Source organism: Onthophagus taurus, unplaced genomic scaffold (assembly GCF_036711975.1).
Source record: "Onthophagus taurus isolate NC unplaced genomic scaffold, IU_Otau_3.0 ScKx7SY_15, whole genome shotgun sequence".
NCBI lineage: Eukaryota > Metazoa > Arthropoda > Insecta > Coleoptera > Scarabaeidae > Onthophagus > Onthophagus taurus.
Genome location: NW_027248940.1, coordinates 3,415,970 through 3,439,649, shown reverse-complemented (window position 1 = coordinate 3,439,649; position 23,680 = coordinate 3,415,970).

Sequence of the window (23,680 nt, the reverse complement as noted above, 5' to 3'; positions counted from 1 at the left end):
CATGACATGTTGTACAAAAGCAATCCATTAATTTCCTCATTAATGAAGATTTTCGCCTTATATCTAGATAACGATAGAACTCAGGTTCAAACTGGTTATGGATTATGCCTTTTTGATTCATTATGAACAATTTTTGTGTACAAAATATTTCTCAATCAGTTTTAGATTTTGACTCATGACATGTTTTACAAAAGCAATCCATTAATTTCCTCATTAATGAAGATTTTCGCCTTATATCTAGATAACGATAGAAGTCAGGTTCAAACTGGTTATGGATTTTGCCTTTTTGATTCATTATGAACAATTTTTATCTACAAAATATTTCTGGATCAGTTTTAGATTTTGATTCATGACATGTTGTACAAAAGCAATCCATTAATTTCCTCATTAATGAAGATTTTCGCCTTATATCTAGATAACGATAGAACTCAGGTTCAAACTGGTTATGGATTATGCCTTTTTGATTCATTATGAACAATTTTTGTGTACAAAATATTTCTCAATCAGTTTTAGATTTTGACTCATGACATGTTTTACAAAAGCAATCCATTAATTTTCTCATTAATGAAGATTTTCGCCTTATATCTAGATAACGATAGAAGTCAGGTTCAAACTGGTTATGGATTATGCCTTTTTGATTCATTATGAACAACTTTTGTCTACAAAATATTTCTGGATCAGTTTTAAATTTTGATTCATGACATGTTTTGCAAAAGCAATCCATTAATTTTCTAATTAATGAAGATTCTCGCGTTATACCTAGATAATCATAGAACTCAGGTTCAAATTGGTTATGGATTATGCCTTTTTGATTCATTATGAACAATTTTTATCTACAAAATATTTCTCAATCAGTTTTAAATTTTGATTCATGACATGTTTTACAAAAGCAATCCATTAATTTCCTCATTAATGAAGATTTTTGCCTTATATCTAGAAAACGATAGAACTCAGGTTCAAACTGGTTATGGATTATGCCTTTTTGATTCATTACGAACAATTTTTGTCTACAAAATATATCTGGATCAGTTTTAGATTTTGACTCATGACATGTTTTACAAAAGCAATCCATTAATTTCCTCATTAATGAAGATTTTTGCCTTATATCTAGAAAACGATAGAACTCAGGTTTAAACTGGTTATGGATTATGCCTTTTTGATTCGTTATGAGCAATTTTTATCTACAAAATATTTCTCAATCAGTTTTAAATTTTGACTCATGACATGTTTTACAAAAGCAATCCATTAATTTTCTCATTAATGAAGATTTTCGCCTTATATCTAGATAACGATAGAACTCAGGTTCAAACTGGTTATGGATTATGCCTTTTTGATTCATTATGAACAACTTTTGTCTACAAAATATTTCTGGATCAGTTTTAAATTTTGATTCATGACATGTTTTGCAAAAGCAATCCATTAATTTTCTAATTAATGAAGATTTTCGCGTTATACCTAGATAATCATAGAACTCAGGTTCAAATTGGTTATGGATTATGCCTTTTTGATTCATTATGAACAATTTTTATCTACAAAATATTTCTCAATCAGTTTTAAATTTTGATTCATGACATGTTTTACAAAAGCAATCCATTAATTTCCTCATTAATGAAGATTTTTGCCTTATATCTAGAAAACGATAGAACTCAGGTTCAAACTGGTTATGGATTATGCCTTTTTGATTCATTACGAACAATTTTTGTCTACAAAATATATCTGGATCAGTTTTAGATTTTGACTCATGACATGTTTTACAAAAGCAATCCATTAATTTCCTCATTAATGAAGATTTTTGCCTTATATCTAGAAAACGATAGAACTCAGGTTTAAACTGGTTATGGATTATGCCGTTTTGATTCGTTATGAGCAATTTTTATCTACAAAATATTTCTCAATCAGTTTTAGATTTTGAATCATGACATGTCTTACAAAAGCAATCCATTAATTTCCTCATTAATGATGATTTTCGCCTTATACCTAGATAACGATAGAGCCCAGGTTCAAATTAGTTATGGATTATGCCTTTTTGATTCATTATGAGCAATTTTTATCTACAAAATTCATTTCAGACAGTTTTCGATTTTTTTAAATTTCAAAATTATGATGATTTTCGTTTTATGATTAGAAAATGATGAGTTCTATAAGCGATTATGTCACATTTTAAAAATGTCATTTCTTCAACTTTAATAACCCGAACAATCTCTTCAAATATCGCATTGACCGTTACCCCTTCGAAATAGTGACCCGTATCAACCCCTTGAGCGTCCGAAACAACGAAAAAAAATTACCATACCGGTTTGACCAACACTCGCCCCTAATTCAAATATAAATCCAGCAGGAAGAACATTAGTTTCGCCCATCTGCTGAACGCACACAAAATTTTATTGTGTTATGAATGGTCAGTAACACCTTTTGGAGAGCAGCAAAAAAGAGTTTTTGTTTCTTAAATAATGTATAGTTTAGAATCGATGGTCGAGAGAGGCCAAGATTAATCCTGCAGAAGCGACGACGACGTCGGCAACGCAGAGGAGGCAACTTTAAGCTATTTATTTACCAGTTCCTCGGGCGCCTGTCGCCCTTAGACAAAAGACGGACGAGAACAAATGAAGAGGAAACCGACGCCGCCGTAAATGAGCCGAGACAAAAGAGCGGTCGGACACGGAGCGTCGGATGGCGTCCTGCACTTCGTCGACGTCGTCTCCATCGTGTGCACCATTTGCATAAGAATCAAAAAGCAACATCTTTTCCTTGACAATCTTACTCTCTCGTTTCATTTTATAATTTCTTGGTTATCTTTACTAGTTTGTCAAAATGGGTGTCGTAAAGACGTTGTTTTGCCGGTGCTGCTGGAGGACGTCGTCGTCGACGACGACGACGACGACGATTCGGGGACCAGTTAAACGATGGCGAACGACGCCGGGGTGAACAATGGACATTTTACGCGGTCCATTGTGCCGGCTTATCTAACGGCAAGACGTTGATAAATCGACGACGCCGTGCCCAAAAGCAAAACCTCTTTGTCTTTTGGGCAACGCTGGAAAATGGGGGGCGAAAAAGACCCCCCTTTCGAGGATGAACACTGTCTTAAACAACACTTTTTTTGATTACTCTCGAAATTGATTATTTCAAGAAAGCATAATTAATTAAGAACACCCTGTAGTTTATGCACAAACGACTCGAAATCAGTTAACCTTTAATAACTTTTTGACAAATTGAGATATTATAATGAGTGATATCTTAAAAGAAAGCTTAATTAATAAGAAATCCAACGTAATGTTTATACATAAATAATTCGATTTCAATAAGATAGGGTTATTCACAATCAAAAGTGATTAAATCGCTTAAAACTTCGCTTCGACTCCACCTTTAATAACGTTTTGACAAATTGAGATATTTTAATGAGTGATATCTCAAAAGAAAGCTTAATTAATAAGAAATCCAACGTAATGTTTATACATAAATAATTCGATTTCAATAAGATAGGGTTATTCACAATCAAAAGTGATTAAATCGCTTAAAACTTCGCTTCGACTCCACCTTTAATAACGTTTTGACAAATTGAGATATTTCAATGAGTGATATCTCAAAAGAAAGCTTAATTAATAAGAAATCCAACGTAATGTTTATACATAAATAATTCGATTTCAATAAGATACGATTATTCACAATCAAAAGTGATTAAATCGCTTAAAATTACGCTTCGACTCCATCTTTAATAACTTTTTGACAAATTGAGATATTTTAATGAGTGATATCTCAAAAGAAAACTTAATTAATAAGGAATGCAACGTAATGTTTATACATAAATAATTCGATTTCAATAAGATAGGGTTATTCACAATGAAAAGTGCTTAAATCGCTTAAAATGACGCTTTGACTCTATCTTTAATAACTTTTTAGCAAATTGAGATATTTTAATGAGTGATATCTCAAAAGAAAGCTTAATTAATAAGGAATGCGACGTAATCTTTATACATAAATAATTCGATTTTAATAAGATAGGGTTATTCACAATCAAAAGTGCTTAAATCGCTTAAAATTACGTTTTGACTCTATGTTTAATAACTTTTTAACAAATTGAGATATTTTAATGAGTGATATCTCAAAAGACAGCTTAATTAATAAGGAATGAAACGTAATGTTTATTCATAAATAATACGATTTCAATAAGATAGGATTATTGACAATCAAAAGTTCTTAAATCGCTTAAAATTACGCTTTGACTCTATCTTTAATAACTTTTTAGCAAATTGAGATATTTTAATGGGTGATATCTCAAAAGAAAGCTTAATTAATAAGGAATGCAACGTAATATTTATTCATAAATAATTCGATTTCAATAAGATAGGATTATTCACAATCAAAAGTGCTTAAATCGCTTAAAACTTCGCTTCGACTCCATCTTTAATAACTTTTTGACAAATTGAGATATTTTACTGAGTGATATCTCAAAAGAAAACTTAATTAATAAGAAATGCAACGTAATCTTTATACATAAATAATTCAATTTCAATAAGATAGGGTTATTCACAATGAAAAGTGCTTAAATCGCTTAAAACTACGCTTCGACTCTATCTTTAATAACTTTTTGACAAATTGAGATATTTTAATGAGTGATATCTTAAAAGAAAGCTTAATTAATAAGGAATGCAACGTAATCTTTATACATAAATAATTCAATTTCAATAAGATAGGGTTATTCACAATGAAAAGTGCTTAAATCGCTTAAAACTACGCTTCGACTCTATCTTTAATAACTTTTTGACAAATTGAGATATTTTAATGAGTGATATCTTAAAATAAAGCTTAATTAATAAGGAATGCAACGTAATCTTTATACATAAATAATTCGATTTCAATAAGATAGGGTTATTCATAATCAAAAGTGCTTAAATCGCTTAAAATGACGCTTTGACTCTCTGTTTAATAACTTTTTGACAAATTGAGATATTTTAATGAGTGATATCTCAAAAGAAAGATTAATTAATAAGAAATGCAACATAATGTTTATTCATAAATAATTCGATTTCAATAAGATAGGATTATTCACAATCAAAAGTGCTTAAATCGCTTAAAATTACGCTTTGACTCTATCTTTAATAACTTTTTGAAAAATTGAGATATTCCAATGAGTGCTAAAAGAAAATTATCAATTAAAGCATCTACTTTTCAATAATATTGTGTGTTTTGAAAAACTGCTTTAAATTTATGAGATACAACGATTTGAAGACAATCGAAATTTTTGAATTTATTAGTTTAATTTTAAAACATTGTGAAAAATTAATTTCTTGAACAATACTTACAAAATTCTCAGGCATTACAAAGAAAAGCATCCTCTTTTCAATAAAGTTGTCCGTTTCGAAAAATCATTTTTAGTTTTTGAGATACAAGCTTTTCTTTTTAATCGAAAATGTAATTTTTAAGATTTCCAAGCTTTAATTTAAAAATTCCTGAAAAATTGATATCTTGGAAAAAGTTTACAAATTTTTTACCAATTATCAAGTAAAGTATGTATTTTTCAATAAACTTGTCCGTTTTGAAATTTTATTTTAAACTTTTGAGATACAACGTTTTGAACACATTTGGAAATATTTAAATTTATTAGTTTAACTTTAAAACATTGTGAAAAATTAATTTCTTAAGTAATACTTACAAAATTCTTAAGCATCATGAATTAAAGCATCCTCTTTTCAAGAAAGTTGCCCGTTTCGAAAAATCATTTTTAGTTTTTGAGATATAAGCTTTTTTTTTTTAATCAAAAATGTAATTTTTAACATTTCCAAGCTTTAATTTAAAAATTCCTGAAAAATTGATTTCTTGGAAAAAGTTTACAAATTTTTTACCAGTTATCAAGTAAAGCATGTATTTTTCAATAAACTTGTCCGTTTTGAAATTTTATTTTAAACTTTTGAGATACAACGTTTTGAACACATTTGGAAATTTTTAAATTTATTAGCTTAACTTTAAAACATTGTGAAAAATTAATTTCTTGAACAATACTTACAAAATTCTCAGGCATCATAATGTAAAGCATCCTTTTTTCAAGGCAGTTTCGAAAAATCATTTTTAGTTTTTGAGATATAAGCTTTTCTTTTTAATCAAAAATATAATGTTTAACATTTCCAAGCTTTAATTTAAAAATTCCTGAAAAATCGATTTCTTGGAAAAAGTTTAAAAATTTTTTACCAATTATCACTTAAAGCATCTGTTTTCTAATAAACTTATCTTAAAACTTTAAAACATTGTGAAAAATTAATTTCTTGAACGCTACTTACAAAATTCTCAGGCATCATGAATTAAAGTCTCCTCTTTTCAATAAAGTTGCCCGTTTCGAAAAATCATTTTGAGTTTTTGAGATATAAGCTTTTCTTTTTAATCGAAAATGTAATTTTTAACATTTCCAAGCTTTAATTTAAAAATTCCTGAAAAATCGATTTCTTGAAAAAAGTTTACAAATTTTTTACCAATTATCAATTAAAGCATGTATTTTTCAATAAACTTGTCCGTTTTGAAATTTTACTTTAAACTTTTGAGATACAACGTTTTGAACACATTTTGGAAATTTTTAAATTTATTAGCTTAATTTTAAAACATTGTGAAAAATTAATTTCTTAAATAACACTTACAAAATTCTCAGGCATTATGAAGTAAAACATCTTCTTTTCAAGAAAGTTGTCCGTTTCGAAAAATCATGTTTAGTTTTTGAGATATAAGCTTTTCTTTTTAATAGAAAATGTAATTTTTAACATTTCCCAGCTTTAATGTAAGAATTCGTGAAAAATCGATTTCTTGGAAAAAGTTTACAAATCTTTTACCAATTATCAATTAAAGCATCTGTTTTTCAATAAACTTGTCCGTTTTGAAATTTTACTTTAAACTTTTGAGATACAACGTTTTGAACATATTTTGGAAATTTTTAAATTTATTAGCTTAACTTTAAAACATTGTGAAAATTTAATTTCTTGAACAATACTTACAAAATTCCAAGGCATCATGAATTAAAGCATTCTCTTTTCAATAAAGTTGCCCGTTTCGAAAAATCATTTTTAGTTTTTGAGATATAAGCTTTTCTTTTTAATCGAAAATGTAATTTTTAACATTTCCAAGCTTTAATTTAAAAATTCCTGAAAAATCGATTTCTTGGAAAAAATTTACAAATTTTTTAGCAATTATAAATTAAAGCATGTACTTTTCAATAAACTTGTCCGTTTTGAAATTTTACTTTAAACTTTTGAGATACAACGTTTTGAACACATTTTGGAAATTTTTAAATTTATTAGTTTAACTTTAAAACATTGTGATAAATAAATTTCTTGAACGCTACTTGCAAAATTCTCAGGCATCATGAAGTAAAGCATCCACTTTTAAATAAAGTTGCCCGTTTCGAAAAAATTTTTTTTAGTTTTTGAGATACAAGCTTTTCTTTTTAATCGAAAATGTAATTTTTAACATTTCCAAGCTTTAATTTAAAAATTCCTGAAAAATCGATTTCTTGAAAAAAGTTTACAAATTTTTTACCAATTATCAATTAAAGCATGTATTTTTCAATAAACTTGTCCGTTTTGAAATTTTACTTTAAACTTTTGAGATACAACGTTTTGAACACATTTTGGAAATTTTTAAATTTATTAGCTTAACTTTAAAACATTGTGAAAAATTAATTTCTTAAATAATACTTACAAAATTCTTAGGCATCATGAATTAAAGCATCCTCTTTTCAATAAAGTTGCCCGTTTTGAAAAATCACTTTTAGTTTTTGAGATATAAACTTTTCTTCTTAATCGAAAATGTAGTTTTTAACATTTTCAAGCATTAATTTAAAAATTCCTGAAAAATCGATTTCTTGAAAAAAAGTTTACAAATTTTTTACCAATTATCAATTAAAGCATGTATTTTTCAATAAGCTTGTCCGTTTTGAAATTTTACTTTAAACTTTTGAGATACAACGTTTTGAACACATTTTGGAAATTTTTTAATTTATTAGCTTAACTTTAAAACATTGTGAAAATTTAATTTCTTGAACAATACTTACAAAATTCTCAGGCATCATAAAGTAAAGCATCCTCTTTTCAAGATAGTCGTCCGTTTCGAAAAATCATTTTTAGTTTTTGAGATATAAGCTTTTCTTTTTAATCGAAAATGTAATTTTTAACATTTCCAACCTTTAATTTAATAATTCCTGAAAAATCGATTTCTTGGAAAAAGTTTACAAATTTTTTATCAATTATCAATTAAAGCATGTATTTTTCAATAAACTTGTCCGTTTTGAAATTTTACTTTAAACTTTTGAGATACAACGTTTTGAACACATTTTGGAAATTTTTTAATTTATTAGCTTAACTTTAAAACATTGTGAAAATTTAATTTCTTGAACAATACTTACAAAATTCTCAGGCATCATAAAGTAAAGCATCCTCTCTTCAAGATAGTCGTCCGTTTCGAAAAATCATTTTTAGTTTTTGAGATATAAGCTTTTCTTTTTAATCGAAAATGTAATTTTTAACATTTCCAACCTTTAATTTAATAATTCCTGAAAAATCGATTTCTTGGAAAAAGTTTACAAATTTTTTACCAATTATCAATTAAAGCATGTATTTTTCAATAAACTTGTCCGTTTTGAAATTTTACTTTAAACTTTTGAGATACAACGTTTTGAACACATTTTGGAAATTTTTAAATTTATTAGCTTAACTTTAAAACATTGTGAAAATTTAATTTCTTTAACAATACTTACAATATTCTCAGGCATCATGAAGTAAAGTATCCTCTTTTCAAGAAAGTTGTCCGATTCGAAAAATCATTTTTAGTTTTTGAGATACAAGCTTTTCTTTTTAATCGAAAATGTAATTTTTAACATTTCCAAGCTTTAATTTAAAAATTTCTGAAAAATCGATTTCTTGGAAAAAGTTTACAAATTTTTTATCAATTATCAATTAAAGCATGTATTTTTCAATAAACTTGTCCGTTTTGAAATTTTACTTTAAACTTTTGAGATACAACGTTTTGAACACATTTTGGAAATTTTTTAATTTATTAGCTTAACTTTAAAACATTGTGAAAATTTAATTTCTTGAACAATACTTACAAAATTCTCAGGCATCATAAAGTAAAGCATCCTCTTTTCAAGATAGTCGTCCGTTTCGAAAAATCATTTTTAGTTTTTGAGATATAAGCTTTTCTTTTTAATCGAAAATGTAATTTTTAACATTTCCAACCTTTAATTTAAAAATTCCTGAAAAATCGATTTCTTGAAAAAAGTTTACAAATTTTTTATCAATTAAAGCATCTACTTTTCAATAAACTTGTCCGTTTTGAAATATTGCTTCCGATTTTTGAAATATAGCGATTAGAAGATAATCGAAATTTTTGAATTTATTAGCTTAACTTTAAAACATTGTAAAAAATTAATTTCTTGAACAATACTTACAAAATTCTCAGGCTTTATAAAGTAAAGCATCCTCTTTTCAATAAAGTTGTCCGTTTCGAAAAATCATGTTTAGTTTTTGAGATATAAGCTTTTCTTTTTAATAGAAAATGTAATTTTTAACATTTCCCAGCTTTAATTTAAAAATTCGCAAAAAATCGATTTCTTGGAAAAAGTTTACAAATTTTTTACCAATTATCAATTAAAGCATGGATTTTTCAATAAACTTGTCCCTTTTGAAATTTCACTTTAAATTTTTGAGATACAACGTTTTGAACACATTTTGGAAATTTTTAAATTTATTAATTTAACTTTAAAACATTGTAAAAAATTAATTTCCTGAACAATACTTACAAAATTCTTAGACATCATGAATTAAAGCATCCTCTTTTCAATAAAGTTGCCCGTTTCGAAATATCATTTTTAGTTTTTGAGATATAAGCTTTTCTTTTTAATCGAAAATGTAATTTTTAACATTTCCAAGCTTTAATTTAAAAATTCCTGAAAAATCGATTTCTTGGAAAAAATTTACAAATTTTTTAGCAATTATAAATTAAAGCTTGTACTTTTCAATAAACTTGTCCGTTTTGAAATTTTACTTTAAACTTTTGAGATACAACGTTTTGAACACATTTTGGAAATTTTTAAATTTATTAGCTTAACTTTAAAACATTGAGAAAAATCAATTTCTTAAATAATACTTACAAAATTCCAAGGCATCATGAATTAAAGCATTCTCTTTTCAATAAAGTTGCCCGTTTCGAAAAATCATTTTTAGTTTTTGAGATATAAGCTTTTCTTTTTAATCGAAAATGTAATTTTTAACATTTCCAAGCTTTAATTTAAAAATTCCTGAAAAATCGATTTCTTGGAAAAAATTTACAAATTTTTTAGCAATTATAAATTAAAGCATGTACTTTTCAATAAACTTGTCCGTTTTGAAATTTTACTTTAAACTTTTGAGATACAACGTTTTGAACACATTTTGGAAATTTTTAAATTTATTAGCTTAACTTTAAAACATTGTGAAAAATAAATTTTTTGAACGCTACTTGCAAAATTCTCAGGCATCATGAAGTAAAGCATCCACTTTTAAATAAAGTTGCCCGTTTCGAAAAAATTTTTTTAGTTTTTGAGATACAAGCTTTTCTTTTTAATCGAAAATGTAATTTTTAACATTTCCAAGCTTTAATTTAAAAATTCCTGAAAAATCGATTTCTTGAAAAAAGTTTACAAATTTTTTACCAATTATCAATTAAAGCATGTATTTTTCAATAAACTTGTCCGTTTTGAAATATTGCCTTAAATTTTTGAGATACAACGTTTTGAATCTTCGTCCACTCTCTTCCAGCTTCTCATCCTGATAATTTCCTGAGCGTCTCTGGTCACGTTGTTTACCCATCTAACTCTAGTATACATGCGTCCATTAGTCCAGATAGGCTTAATTATGACCTCATTAACAAGTCTTTTTGATACATTTGTCTAATTTTGCTTTCTGTCCAATATGATGCTTTCAGTTCAGTTTGCCATCATAGCGGGGAACGAAATATTTTGATGATTCTGAAATGTTGAAGAAGTTTAGAATAGTTTGAATGTTACATGGATCGTAAGTGTTGACTAAAAAGTAAGTTCAGCAACTTTTGGAGAGTTTCGAAATACTTGGTTACAAATATTTAGTCTTGGAGGAGTTAGTAAGTTTCTGCAAATTCATATGTATCAATTAATTTTTTTCGAATGAAGTAGTGACACGCAACATTCATTATAACTTTTTTAGTTAGTCAAAAAAATGTAGTTTTCGTGACTGATTACGAAAATTATCGTCGGTTCAATGAGCAATTTCTACGAAACTTTTGTTCGAAACCGTAATGTAAGTATAAATAAGTCGCGATAATTCTGGGCAATTTGATGAGCACCTATGTGTGGCATAGAGTGAGGGTTTGGCGCTCGGCAATTTGCGGTTTCCAGACGTTCCGAGAACTCTCTTGTTGTTCCTCTTTCGACTCGGTTCCCAAAGGGTGCGTTTTCCAGAAATCCAGAAGAAAGCAATAATTTCGAAAATTACCTTCAAACATTTTTTTTTTTATTAACTCTTCATTTAAGCTTTACGTCCCCTAATCATGGCCGCCTTACCATCATCATCCCGTGGAGCTCGTCCCGGTGTCGTTAAGATTAGATTTAACGACGCCGGAAACGACGCACCGGGGAAAAATGGCGTCGACGTCCTCGGCAATTTCCCTATGTAACACAAAAGCAATGTCTTCTACTAAACAAAGCCGATTCCCCCAGCTCAAGGAGATGACTTAATAAAATTTTTAATTAAAAAAAAAAAATTGGTTTAAAAACTTTGCTATGTATATGAGGAAGCGTCTTTTACTCCCACCACCTTTCGGAGTTCTATGGTGTAGAACAAAAACGCATCGGCGGAAACAAAAGAAAACCGTCTGACGCGCGTCCAGACGCCCCTCGCGGACAAAAGTGGGGGAAAAACTCCTTGCCCGCGGCCAATGGGAACGGGGCAGCTCTCGCGAACTGCGTTCAGATGTTTTATTGATCGGCATTTCAGACGTTCCGAGGAGAGCGCGCGAAGGGGATATCCGGGGATGCGGGGAGAAAACCCCCGAGGGGGTGCGACTCTTCAAGGTGTACGTCGTGTCCCCCCTTTTCTCTCGTCCGTCCATCCAACGGTCAGCGTTTCAGAAAGACGGGGAAGAAGGAATTTAACCCAAAAAAAAAAAACACCATGATTTAGGGTGATTCCCAGAATAGGGGTGGGTGTTGGATAATTTTATTTTAGTGGGAGAAAAATTTAAAAATTAATTTGTTGTTGGAGTTTTCCGACAAAGTTCGGAAAGGGTGTTGGGCGGGGGGATGATGGGGTGGGTTGAAACCGGGGTGAGTTTGGGGGACGAATTAAGTTAGCGAACTTGCTGTTCGCAATATTTCAATTTCCACCAGAAAATTGCGCAGAACCCGACGATAATTTCATCGACTCATTTTTTTTTTTGTTTATTTACAACCCTTAAAATAAAATGACAAGAATAAATCCAATTTTATCGTATTAATTTATTAAAAGTTATCTTATTTTGATAAAACGAAACAAAAATTTGGGGAAACGAAGGAAATCCGGGTGGAAAAACAACAATTACACACCGGATAAAACGAAATTAAACCACCCTCGAAAAAAAAAAGCAAAAAAATGAAAAAAATAAAAATAAAAGTTGTAAAGTCTCGGCGATGAGGGTCCGAAGAGTTATGAATATTAATACGGTCGGTCTGGATTTCATATTTTCACTTAAGTCGCCGCTTTTTACAAGCCTTTTCACTCAGCGGTTTCCCCTTTTTAAATTAGGACCTAATTTGGGGCTCCGGAAATCCACAGCACAACAAAAAAAAATTATATATATACAACCGAAAAAATTAACGGGATGAAAACGAGAATTTTCCCGTCAACAAATTTGCGTTTGATTTTAATTCTGGATTAATTTATCTAATTGTTAAAGCCACTTTCAAGTTGGTTTGTTTAATTTTGTTTGTGATTAAATACGAAAAGGAGTGTTAAATAGAAAGGGTAGTTTTTTAGGTTAACTTTAATTGTTTGAGAATTCTTAATTAATACTCCAAATTTGGTTATTTAACATTAACAACGCGTCAAGATGAATCGCTTTTTTTATAGGTTATCTTTAACGATTGATTCCTCGAGAACTAACCGAGATATCAAAAAATGGTTTTCATCATTAAAATAGTTTGAGAATTCTAAATCAATACTCAAAATTTGGTTATTTCGATTCTATACGTGCGCAAGAAAGAAATTTTTAAATTTAACACTAATAAAGCGTCAAGATGAATCGGTATTTTTTATAGGTTATTTTTAAAGATAGATTTCTCGCGAACTAACCGCGATATCAAAAAACGGTTTTCACCAATAAAATTGTTTGAGAATTCTAAATCAATACTCAAAGTTTGATTATTTCTATTTTACTAAAGACCCAGATAACAATTTTTAAATTCAACACTAACAAAGCGTCAAGATGAAACGGTATTTTTTATAGGTTATCTTTAAAGGTTGATTTCTCAAGAACTAATCGAGATATCAAAAAACGGTTTTCACCATTAAAATTGTTCAGGAATTCTAAATCAATACTCAAAATTTCGAAATTTCGATTTTATTAATAACTCAGAAAACAGTTTTTGAATTCAACTGTAACAACGCGACATGATGAATTTTTTAATTTTTTATAGGTTATCTTTAACGGTTGATTTCTCAAGAACTAATCGAGATATCAAAAAACGGTTTTCACCATTAAAATTGCTCGAGAATTCAAGGTCAATACTCAAAATTCCGTTATTTCGATTTTATTAATGACTCAGAAAACAGTTTTTGAATTCAACTCTAACAACGCGACATGATGAATTTTGTAATTTTTTATAGGTTATCTTTAACGGTTGATTTCTTAAGAACTAATCGAGATATCAAAAAACGGTTTTCACCATTAAAATTGTTTGAGAATTCTAAATCAATACTCAAAATTTCGTTATTTCGATTTTATTAACGACTGGGAAAACAGTTTTTGAATTCAACTGTAATAACGCGACATGATGAATTTTGTAATTTCTTATAGGTTATCTTTAACGGTAGATTTCTCAAGAACTAATCGAGATATCAAAAAACGGTTTTCACCATTAAAATTGCTCGAGAATTCAAAATCATTACTCAAAATTCCGTTATTTCGATTTTATTAATGACTCAGAAAACAGCTTTTGAATTCAACTGTAACAACGCGACATGATGAATTTTTTAATTTTTTATAGGTTATCTTTAACGGTTGATTTCTCAAGAACTAATCGAGATATCAAAAAACTGTTTTCACCATTAAAATTGCTCGAGAATTCAAAATCAATACTCAAAATTCCGTTATTTCGATTTTATTAATGACTCAAAAAACAGTTTTTGAATTCAACTTTAACAACGCGACATGATGAATTTTGTAATTTTTTATAGGTTATCTTTAAGGGTTGATTTCTCAAGAACTAACCGAGATATCAAAAAAAGGTTTTTACCAATAAAATTGTTTGAGAATTCTAAATCAATACTCAAAATTTGGTTATTTCGATTTTACTCAGGACTCAGATAGCAATTTTTGAATTCAACACTAACAACGCGACAAGATTAATCGATTTTTTTTATAGGTTATCTTTAAAGATTGATTCCTCGAGAACTAACCGAGATATCAAAAAAAGTTTTTTACCAATAAAATTGTTTGAGAATTCTAAATCAATACTCAAAATTTGGTTATTTCGACTTTACTCAAGACTCAGATAACAATTTTTGATTTCAACACTAACAACGCGACAAGATTAATCGATTTTTTTATAGGTTATCTTTAAAGATTGATTCCTCGAGAACTAACCGAGATATCAAAAAAAGGTTTTCACCAATAAAATTGTTTGAGAATTCTAAATCAATACTCAAAATTTTGTTATTTCGATTTTACTCAAGACTCAGATAGCAATTTTTGAATTCAACACTAACAACGCGACAAGATTAATCGATTTTTTTTATAGGTTATCTTTAAAGATTGATTCCTCGAGAACTAATTGAGATATCAAAAAACGGTTTTTACCAATAAAATTGTTTGAGAATTCTAAATCAATACTCAAAATTTGGTTATTTCGATTTTACTCAAAACGCAGATAATAATTTTTAAATTCAAGACTAATAAAGCATCAAGATGAATCATTTTTTTATTGATTATCTTTAATGAGTGATTCCTCGAGAACTAAACGAGATATCAAAAAACGGTTTTCACCATTAAACTTGTTTAAGAATTCTAAATCAATACTCAAAATTTGAGTATTTCGATTTTACTCAACACCCAGATAACATTTTTTGAATTCAACACTAATAAAGCATCAAAATGAATCGCTATTTTTTATAAGTTATCTATAAAGATTGATCCCTCGAGAACTAACCGAGATATCAAAAAACGTTTTTCACCATTAAAATTGTTTAAAAATTCTAAATCAATACTCAAAATTTGGTTATTTCAATTTTACTCAAGACTCAGATAACAATTTTTGATTTCAACACTAACAACGCGACAAGATTAATCGATTTTTTTATAGGTTATCTTTAAAGATTTATTCCTCGAGAACTAACCGAGATATCAAAAAACGGTTTTCACCATTAAAATTGTTTAAGAATTCTAAATCAATACTCAAAATTTGATTGTTTCGATTTTACTCAAGACCCAGATAACAATTTTTGAATTCAACACTAATAAAGCATCAAAATGAATCGCTATTTTTTATGGGTTATCTTCAAAGATTGATCCCTCGAGAACTAATCGAGATATCAAAGAACGATTTTCATCATTAAAATTGTTTAAGAATTCTAAATCAATACACAAAATTTGGTTATATCGATTTTATTAATGACTCAGAAAACAGTTTTTGAATTCAACTGTAACAACGCGACATGATGAATTTTGTAATTTTTTATAGGTTATCTTTAACGGTTGATTTCTCAAGAACTAATCGAGATATCAAAAAACGGGTTAAAACATTAAAATTGTTTGAGAATTCTAAACCAATACTCAAAATTTGGTTATTTCGATTTTATTCATGAGCAAGAAAGCAATTTTTGAATTCAACACTAATAACGCGACAAGATGAGTTTGTAATTTTTTATAGGTTATCTTTAAGGGTTGATTGCTCAAGAACGGTTTTCATCAATAAAATTGTTTGAGAATTCTAAATCAATACTCAAAATTTTGTTAATTCGATTTTACTCAAGACCCAGATAACAATTTTTGAATTCAACACTAATAAAACATCAAAATGAATCGCTATTTTTTATAGGTTATCTTTAAAGATTGATTTCTCGAGAATTAATCGAGATATCAAAAAACGGTTTTCACCATTAAAATTGTTCAAGAATTCTAAATCAATACTCAAAATTTGGTTATTTCGATTTTACTCAAGACCCAGATAATAATTTTTAAATTCAACACTAACGACGCGTCAATATGAATCAGTTTTTTATAGGTTATCTTTAATGATTGATTCCTCGAGAACTAATCGAGATATCAAAAAACGGTTTTCACCATTAAAATTGTTTAAGAATTCTAAAACAAAACTCAAAATTTGGTTATTTCGATTTTACTCAAAACCCTGTTAACAATTTTTAAATTCCACACTAATAAAGCATCGAGATGAATCGCTATTTTTTATAGGTTATCTTTAAAGATTGATTCTTCCAGAACTAATCGAGATATCAAAAAACGGTTTTCACCAATAAAATTGTTTTAGAATTCTAAATCAATACTCAAAATTTGGTTATTTCGATTTTACTCACGACACAGATTATAATTTTTGAATTCAACACTAATAAAGCGTCAAGATGAATCGCTATTTTTATAGGTTATCTTTAAAGATTGGTCCCTCGAGAACTAACCGAGATACCAAAAAACGGTTTTCACCATGAAAATTGTTTAAGAATTCTAAATCAATACTCAAAATTTGGTTATTTCGATTTTACTCAAGACCCAGATAACAATTTTTGAATTCAACACTAATAAAGCATCAAAATGAATCGCTATTTTTTATGGGTTATCTTTAAAGATTGATTCCTCGAGAACTAATCGAGGTATCAAAAAACGGTTTTCACCATTAAAATTGTTTAAGAATTCTAAATCAATACTCAAAATTTGGTTATTTCGATTTTACTCAAGACCCAGATAACAATTTTTGAATTCAACACTAATAATGCATCAAGATGAATTGCTATTTTTTATAGGTTATCTTTAAAGATTGATCCCTCGAGAACTAACCGAGATATCAAAAAACGGTTCTCACCATAAAAATTGTTTGAGAATTCTAAATAAGTACTCAAAATTTCGTTATTTCAATTTTACTCAAGACCCAGATAACAATTTTTGAATGAGCACTTATTTAGATCTAATCTTATTTTTACGTTTGACGTGTTAATTATAGACTGCAGTGATGTGTTGCCTTGCAACTTTTCTGATCATGATTTAATGTACAGTTGCAGAATCCTGATAGCATAAATACTTTCTTTGTGAAAAGTGTTCAAAATATCGTTGACATAACTGCGTTGGGCGAGGTTGACGACTGCTATAAAGAGTTTCCAGTCTTCACTTCTAATGTCTTTTTATTTTGAACTGTCACCATGTCTGAGGTGATGGAGGTTATTTCGGTAATAAGCTCCTCATCAATGGGAGCTGACTCGGTTGGTATTTGTATGCTTCTGACGTGTTGCTCTACTATATTGCCGTATTTGACGCATATATAGTATACCAAAGAGAAAGAATCCAGTTAGTTACGGTCACTTGTGTCCAATCAATATTTTGCCAACTATGTCTGTAATCATAGAAAAAATCATGAAAAATCAATTAATCCCTTATATTGAAGAGAAGAACTTGTTACCAGTTCAGCAATCCGGCTTTCGTGCAGATCATAGTTGTACTACAGTTGCAATGATGATGTTTTGGGTGCAACTGATAAGGGTATGCTAACAGTGGTGGTGCTCTTTTGACACCATTGATCATACATTACTTTGTCGCATACTGGGGTTGAAGTGCTGTGGCACTAATAGATAACTATTTAACAGGTAGAACACAAAAGAGTTGGTGATCGGGTATAGATTATTAGGAGGTATAAAGAGACGTCAAATTTTGGTTGGAGATATTGAGAATTATATTGCGATTTGCCAATAAGTTACAGTCGAGGAAGTGAGAGATCTAGCCCATGAATTGTTGAGTCCCAACATAAGGAGATAATGTAGTTATGCATTCCCAAATTCAAGTTGCACATTTGCTTCTCGCGAAGTTCTATCAGTTACAATGCACCCATTACACCGATTGCAATAGTAAGGAATAAAATCGAATAATGTGAGCAAGGTTTGAACAATTGATACAACAGAGGCAGGTACTTCGTATTTTACAACACATCTTCTTCTGGAAAAAATCGTCTGAGTTAGATTGGATTGCACTTCGGCCGCATCAATATCGTATTTATACCAAAGACTGGACACACTTGAAGATGAACAATCCCGTTCAATATTGCTATTAACTAATGTATGGTGTAAGTTGGCTTTGGGGTAAGTTAGTCTAATCTGACAACATCACCATAAAGCAGATCAACTATTTTTTGGGCATTCTGATATACTGCGCGATTGTTCATGACGATATTGAGGCAGATACAGTTTTTGAGTTGCTCTGGGTTGCGCTAAATTTGCATTAGGTGCTTATACGTTGAAAACTTCTTTCACCAGTAGGAGTTTAGACGCCTTTTAGAGTCCGAATACTTCTTGCTCTTTGATATTTCTCATCTTCATGCATCTATTATTTTTAGTAAATTTTATTCTCTTAGTAAAGGGAGGAACTCCTTATTGAGGGCCTTTAAATCTTTCAACTCAAATCTTTAGATATTTTGGACCAACCAAGAAGGTTCCTTTCCCACAGCTTTAGTTTTCCTATCTATTCTTTTAACCTATTTTGATGGTTATTTCTATAAATATTTCTTTCCATGCTTATTTAAGGTGTAGAAGTTTTAGAGGAGTTCCACAAGGTTTCAGCTGGTATCAAAAGGATTCTTGTAGTGTACTGTGCATACACTACCGCGTTTGCGTTCGTAATTTAACTAACTTAGAAGAGCTAAAGGCAATATCCAATCTCACCCAAAGGCATTTCTTTTCTTCTGTTTCCGTTGTTCTTTCTCCAATCCAGCAGAACGCATATTCCCTTGAGTTCAGTTTGACAAGATTAATGTTAAAGATGGTCATCAAGATTACTGACAGTATTGGTACTGATGGTATTCCATCATTTTAATCAAGGAATGTTCACATTCTCTGTCCCTTCCTTTAATTATTTTATTTAACACTTCATTAAGAATGGGTCTTTTTCCTTCATTGTGAATGTGGGCTTTTATTCTTCCCATTTTTTAATTTGGGGAACGTGGTGTTATATCTGATTACCGCCCCATATTTATTTTGCCAACATTTGGGAAAATATTTGAGAAAGTGGTTCAAGCACGTCTATTCAAGTTATTATCCTAGAAGCTTTAAAGTTGGTACAATCCAAGTTCAAACGTTTCTTTATAACCTCAAAAAGTTGCATTGTTTAAATCTTAATGGTTTCGGAGAAAATTATTTTTTCTTTAAACTCTCTTTTATAAGATGTCAAATAAAATCAACGATTTTTAAAAATATATATAATATCAATGGTTTAACTTGGAAACCTGAAATTTGGTAAAGTATAATTTCAAACCTTCTTATATTACTCCAAGCAGTTTCATTCTTTCAATATTAACCGTTTTTGAGAAAATAATTTTTTCTTTAATCTCTCTTTTGATAGATGTCAAATTAATCAACTATTTTTAAAAATATATATAAAATTAATGGTTTAACTTGGAAACTTGAAATTTGGTACAGTACAACTTCAAAACTTCATTTATTACTCCAAGCAGTTTCATTCTTTCAATATTAACCGTCTCTAAGAAAATAATTTTTTCTTTAACCTCTCTTTTGATAGATGTCAAATTAATCAACGATTTTTAAAAATATATATAAAATCGATGGTTTAACTTGGAAAGTTGAGATTTGGTACAGTACAACTTCAAACCTTCATTTATTACTCCAAGCAGTTTCATTCTTTCAACATTAACCGTTTCTAAGAAAATAATTTTTTCTTTAACCTCTCTTTTGATACATGTCAAATTAATCAACGATTTAAAAAAAATATATATAAAATTGATGGTTTAACTTGGAAAGTTGAAATTTGGTACAGTACAACTTCAAACCTTCATTTATTACTCCAAGCAGTTTCATTCTTTCAATATTAACCGTTTTTGAGAAAATAATTTTTTCTTTAATCTCTCTTTTGATAGATGTCAAATTATTCAACGATTTTTAAAAATATATATAAAATCGATGGTTTAACTTGGAAAGTGGAAATTTGGTATAGTACAACTTCAAACCTTCATTTATTACTCCAAGCAGTTTCATTCTTTCAATATTAACCGTTTTTGAGAAAATAATTTTTTCTTTAATCTCTCTTTTGATAGATGTCAAATTAATCAACTATTTTTAAAAATATATATAAAATTAATGGTTTAACTTGGAAACTTGAAATTTGGTACAGTACAACTTCAAAACTTCATTTATTACTCCAAGCAGTTTCATTCTTTCAATATTAACCGTCTCTAAGAAAATAATTTTTTCTTTAACCTCTCTTTTGATAGATGTCAAATTAATCAACGATTTTTAAAAATATATATAAAATCGATGGTTTAACTTGGAAAGTTGAGATTTGGTACAGTACAACTTCAAACCTTCATTTATTACTCCAAGCAGTTTCATTCTTTCAACATTAACCGTTTCTAAGAAAATAATTTTTTCTTTAACCTCTCTTTTGATACATGTCAAATTAATCAACGATTTAAAAAAAATATATATAAAATTGATGGTTTAACTTGGAAAGTTGAAATTTGGTACAGTACAACTTCAAACCTTCATTTATTACTCCAAGCAGTTTCATTCTTTCAATATTAACCGTTTTTGAGAAAATAATTTTTTCTTTAATCTCTCTTTTGATAGATGTCAAATTATTCAACGATTTTTAAAAATATATATAAAATCGATGGTTTAACTTGGAAAGTGGAAATTTGGTATAGTACAACTTCAAACCTTCATTTATTACTCCATGCAGTTTCATTCTTTCAATATTAACCGTTTCTAAGAAAATATTTTTTTCTGTAACCTCTCTTTTGATAGATGTCAAATTAATCAACTATTTTTAAAAATATGTATAAAATCAATGGTTTAACTTGGAAACTTGAAATTTGGTGCAGTACAATTTCAAACCTTCATTTATTACTCCAAGCAGTTTCATTCTTTCAATATTAACCGTTTCTCAGAAAATATTTTTTCTTTAATCCCTCTTTTGATAGATGTCAAATTAATCAACGATTTTTAAAAATATATATAAAATCAATGGTTTAACTTGGAAAGTTGAAATTTGGTACAGCACAACTTCAAACTTTCATTTATTACTCCAAGCAGTTTCATTCTTTCAATATTAACCGTTTCTGAGAAAATAATTTATTTTTTCACTTCTCTTTTGATAGATGTCAAATTATTTAACGATTTAAAAAAATATATATAAAATCGATGGTTTAACTTGGAAAGTTGAAATTTGGTACAGTACAACTTCAAACCTTCATTTATTACTCCAAGCAGTTTCATTCTTTCAATATTAACCGTTTTTGAGAAAATAATTTTTTCTTTAATTCCTCTTTTAATAGATTTCAAATTAATCAACGATTATTAAAAATATATATAAAATCGATGGTTTAACTTGAAAACTTTAAATTTGGTACAGTACAATTTCAAACCTTCATTTATTAATCCAAGCAGTTTCATTCTTTCAATATTAATCGTTTCTGAGGAAATAATTTTTTCTTTAACCTCTCTTTTGATAGATGTCAAATTAATCAACTATTTTTAAAAATATGTATAAAATCAATGGTTTAACTTGGAAACTTGAAATTTGGTGCAGTACAATTTCAAACCTTCATTTATTACTCCAAGCAGTTTCATTCTTTCAATATTAACCGTTTCTCAGAAAATATTTTTTCTTTAATCCCTCTTTTGATAGATGTCAAATTAATCAACGATTTTTAAAAATATATATAAAATCAATGGTTTAACTTGGAAAGTTGAAATTTGGTACAGCACAACTTCAAACTTTCATTTATTACTCCAAGCAGTTTCATTCTTTCAATATTAACCGTTTCTGAGAAAATAATTTATTTTTTCACTTCTCTTTTGATAGATGTCAAATTATTTAACGATTTAAAAAAATATATATAAAATCGATGGTTTAACTTGGAAAGTTGAAATTTGGTACAGTACAACTTCAAACCTTCATTTATTACTCCAAGCAGTTTCATTCTTTCAATATTAACCGTTTTTGAGAAAATAATTTTTTCTTTAATTCCTCTTTTAATAGATTTCAAATTAATCAACGATTATTAAAAATATATATAAAATCGATGGTTTAACTTGAAAACTTTAAATTTGGTACAGTACAATTTCAAACCTTCATTTATTAATCCAAGCAGTTTCATTCTTTCAATATTAATCGTTTCTGAGGAAATAATTTTTTCTTTAACCTCTCTTTTGATAGATGTCAAATTAATCAACTATTTTTAAAAATATGTATAAAATCAGTGGTTTAACTTGGATACTTGAAATTTGGTAGAGTACAAATTCAAATCTTCATTTATTACTCCAAGCAGTTTCATTCTTTCAATATTAACCGTTTCTGAAAAAATAATTTTTTTTAACCTCTCTTTTGATAGGTGTCAAATTAATCAACGATTTTTAAAGATATATACATATAAAATCAGTGGTTTAACTTGGAAACTTGAAATTTGGTACAGTACAAGTTCAAACCTTCATTTATTACTCTAGGCTGTATCATTCTTTCAATATTAACCGTTTCTGAGAAAATCATTTTTCTTTAATTCCTCTTTTGATAGATTTCAAATTAATCAACGATTTTTAAAAATATATATAAAATCGATGGTTTAACTTGGAAACTTGAAATTTGGCACAGTACAACTTCAAACCTTCATTTATTACTCCAAGCAGTTTCATTCTTTCAATATTAACCGTTTCTGAGAAAATCATTTTTTTTTAACTTCTCTTTTGATAGTTGTCAAATTAATCAACGATTTTTAAAAATATATATAAAATCAATGGTTTAACTTGGAAAGTTGAAATTTGGTACAGTACAACTTCAAACCTTCATTTATTACTTCAAGCAGTTTCATTCTTTCAATATTAACCGTTTCTCAGAAAATAATTTTTTTTTAACCTCTCTTTTGATAGGTGTCAAATTAATCAACGATTTTTAAAAATATATATAAAATCAATGGTTTAATTTGGAAACTTGAAATTTGGTACAGTACAAGTTCAAACCTTCATTTATTACTCCAAGCAGTTTCATTCTTTCAATATTAACCGTTTCTGAGAAAATATTTTTTTTTTAACCTCTCTTTTGATAGGTGTCAAATTAATCAACCATTTTTAAAAATATGTATAAAATCAATGGTTTAACTTGGAAAGTTGAAATTTTGTACAGTACAACTTCAAACCTTCATTTATTACTCCAAGCAGTTTCATTCTTTCAATATTAACCGTTTCTGAGAAAATAATTTTTTCTGTAACCTCTC